At 46.1% G+C, this 3767-nt stretch overlaps 1 non-coding gene across 1 annotated transcript; it reads left to right on the top strand.

Annotated features, from left to right (window-relative positions):
* Positions 1 to 368: 368 nt before the first annotated feature.
* Positions 369 to 441, top strand: TRNAV-CAC (transfer RNA valine (anticodon CAC)). The gene has a single exon. It is a non-coding gene; the product is annotated as a tRNA-Val (tRNA).
* Positions 442 to 3767: the final 3326 nt, after the last annotated feature.

Genomic DNA, 3767 nt, shown 5'->3' with positions numbered 1-3767 from the left:
AGAGTTCAAGTCCACCGGACCCCGGTTATTTTCCTGGGATCATTTTCTGGAGCCCAAAAGATGGAGATCACAGAATCTCCTCAGGTCAGATAAACCTAAATAGGACAAAAGCGAGGAGTTTTTCTGAAATCTACCATCCACCGAGGCTGCTTAAAATTTCTGCCCTGCGTTTAGAAAGCTATTCTCTCCCGAGGGGTAGTCTTTGCTTGGGGTGAGTCAATGACTCTCATAGTATTGATTTGAATACATGGAAAAGTGTAGCCACTTTGATAATTCTTGAAAGAAAAGGTCAATTCAATGCTAGCGAACCTGGGCTAGCCAGAAGATGTATATTCTACATTAGAGAAGAGAAGGCAAAAGACGTCGAGGTTTCCGTAGTGTAGTGGTTATCACGTTCGCCTCACACGCGAAAGGTCCCCGGTTCGAAACCGGGCGGAAACAATTGTTCTTTGACGAGTTTCGTTTTTGAGATTCTGCTAAACTTTCCAGCGGACGTGTCTAAAATTGCACCACAGCACTATCCTCAGGGTGGGCTTGTCAATGGAATGAGGGGCCAGAGGGGATGTGAATGGGGCTTGTCTCCGCTTTGTTAGGAATCCTAAGTGTGTCCCCGGCGACGGCTCCTCGGATGTCTAACAGGAAAAGATCCGAAACCGAGAGTAACCGAGTGTCGAAGGCCACTCGAGGGTTCATTGTCTCCAGCAATTTATTTATTGCTACACAAATACTTTCAGGTATCACCTGACTTTTAGAGACGAGGGAGAAAAGAAGTATGGGGTATCGTAGGGGGCGGGGGGTGGCTAAAACAAGATTCTGCAGGGAGATCTCAGCGGAGCAGAGCCCACTGCTGACCCTGGCGCTCGTGACTACTCCTTCCCTGGGTGCTCCCACCGCCTGGTCCCCAGGAAGACCCAGGAACAGGGTTCACAGCTTGGTTAATGGCCCTTTTGCCGTGGGTATTCCCACAGCCGGGCCAGCTTTTGTGGAAAGCTGAGGTCTTGCAGAACCCAGGGTTGGACCTGCCCCTCCAGGTCAAGACAGTTCACCATACTCACTCCTTTCCAGGACTGCCAGGAGCTCAGCTTCAGTGGGATCAACGTGAAGTTCCACTTAGTCCAGGATGCTCCAGGTGGATTTAGGATGGGGTTAGGGTGTGCTTCCCTGCACGTCTGTGCCCTGGAGTTCTCACAAGGAACCTGGACGTGCAATGTTCTTGCTGGACATTTCCCAAGACTCAGCAACCAGCTGGTGATCATCCAGCTCTGACCAAGACCATTCCCGGCGGGAGGAAGGGGTGGGCAGCCTCTCGATAAGTGGGGCCATTTGCTGGGGTTTTTAGAAGTGAGGGAGAAGACAGAGAAAGGTTTAATAGTGACTGGGTTGTGTGTGTTAGTCTCATATTTTACTCAAGAACCCAAACCATGCTCGACGGTCTTTCTTTTCAAATGGCTGAGTAGTTGAGGGGCATCATGTAAGTGTTCAAAGCCCACTTAAGTACATCATATTTGGCTTGTGTTCAACTCAAGGAGAAAGTCCCCTTTGCTGGATGTGAGCCCAGAATTAGTAAGAATGTGAATCGATTTAAAACATTAGGAAATAGATTCAGGTTATTTATGTATTGTTTTGCCTCTTAGGCCTAAAAACAATCCTGCCTTTTGTCTTCAAGCTTAAAAATAAAGTGCCTCATTGGGAGTGTTGAGCAGATTCTTCAGTGAATCTAACACAGTTCTATCAGGCTGCCAGCATTGGAGAAGTGCTAATGCACTACTTCCCATCCTGTAATATCCCTGAAAGAGAGCAGTGAAGGGGGAATCCTCCTAATGGGCAAAGCTTTGGGCAGTGGACTTAGTCTTCTACTGCTTTCAGATTAAGAATAGACATGAACTCATGCACAGTGAGTTTGGCTGGTTGGTCAGAGAGAGCACAAAGTATGCAGATCTTTCTATCACACGTTAACCTCCACCAGAGCGCATCCACCACAGAAGAAGTACTAAATAACCAAGTAACCAGAATGCTTCTGCCAGTTGTTGTCAACCAGGCTTAGTACCTAGTAACTCCAGTGCTGGCAAATTGGTCACATGAGTGGAGTAGCAAGGTGGCAGGGATGGGCCCAATAACAAGGGATCCCATTCATCAAGGCTGATCAAGTTATTGCCATCACCAAACATTGAACCTGCCAACAGGACAGACCAATGCTGAGTCCTTAATGCAGCACCTCTGCAGGAGAGCAAGAAGCCACCTGCCTCTTACTAGTTTACCCAGGAGGAGTGAGCAACCTGACCAACCAGAGTCCTAGAAAAGATATTCCCAGATGGGATGAATTCGTTATGTGAAGGAAGGGGCTCTGAGTAGCACAAGTGGTGGACTGGAGTGGATGTGATGGATATTATACCCAGAAACATTCCTTTCTAGTGCAAGACACCCATTTCTCCCAGCAGCCTGGAGTGTGATTTGCTGATAGCTCAAAGCTGACCTCCTCCCAGGAATTGCTTCAACTAAAGGAAGCTACTTTGTCTAAGGTTACACCCTCTCTCTGGGAGCAGCCTACATCTAATGACAGGTCTCTGAGTGGATGCAACAACTTACTTCTTGTGTTTCAATTCAGGGCAACACCGAAGGGTCATTGCGGCTCCAGAGCTCCCTGTGGGATTGGATGAGACCTCTGTTGCAACAACATCACAGTTCACACTTTCTCTTTATCCTCTGAATTCCTCCTGTATATTCTTCCTGGAAGCACTTCCCAATAAGCTTCCTTCATAAAAACTACCCGGCTGAGTCACCCTAGCTAACTCAGTCTAATACATTCCTCTATAGTCTACTTGCAAAAGAGTTACTAAAGACATTATTTTAAAGCATAAGTCAGATGTGTCTCTCCTGGAATCAGCATTATCCAGTAGCTCCCCCCTTGTACTTGAAGTAAAGCCAAATTCCCAAGATCTCCTGCAAGGTCCTACACGTTCTAACCCTCCATTTCTCTCTGTCTCATCTCCATTATTCTCTCTCTCATTTGTGCTCTGGCCACATGGGCCCTCTTGCTATTCCTCAAACAATCCATGCAAATACCCAGCTTTTGACTTTTGCACAGGCTGTGCTCTCTGCCTGTAATACCTCACCACCTTCTTCCAGTCAAACGTGCTGCTACAATGTTAATAAGCCTACACTAACAGCTCTGTTTAGAATCTCAGCCTATTATCAACACCACAGTTCCCCCTACATAACTGTATTTTTTCTACCACATTTAACAGCCCCTTATACATTATGTGATTCCTGATTTTTGTTATGTATATTAGTTTTATCTGTTTCCACTCTCTATGAGAAATTTTGTTATTGGTGGTGGTAGTAATGTGTTGTGGCTGTAATTCCCTAATGCCTCCGAAGTGCCTGAAACTGGGAGATCTTTATGCTGCAAATCTGTTCATGTGACTTCTCTGTCTAACATCCTTCCATGCATTCCCATTGCTGTTGGAATCAACTAAAAAATCCTTATCTTCCTGTATAAATAATGATCGTACTTAGTTTACACCTGATATAGATCAATCATTACCTGTTAATTATTGTCAGCACTCTCTTTACCAACAAAAGTACCCTAATTTAGATATTGCATTCTACTAGAGGGTCCAGGTTCATCTACACATTCTCTCCTCTTCTGGCCTCATCTCCTAATACTCTCCCCCACCACCCTGCAGTTCAGTCTTACTCTCCAGGCACACTGGCAGGTCTTAGCTCCTCTCTCCTCAGGTGCTTTTGTCCATGCTGTTCTTTCTGAG

The sequence above is a fragment of the Equus quagga genome, unplaced genomic scaffold (assembly GCF_021613505.1).
Source record: "Equus quagga isolate Etosha38 unplaced genomic scaffold, UCLA_HA_Equagga_1.0 188_RagTag, whole genome shotgun sequence".
Lineage (NCBI taxonomy): Eukaryota > Metazoa > Chordata > Mammalia > Perissodactyla > Equidae > Equus > Equus quagga.
Note: the sequence above shows the minus strand (reverse complement) of the source record. Positions and strands in the feature narration are given on the sequence as shown.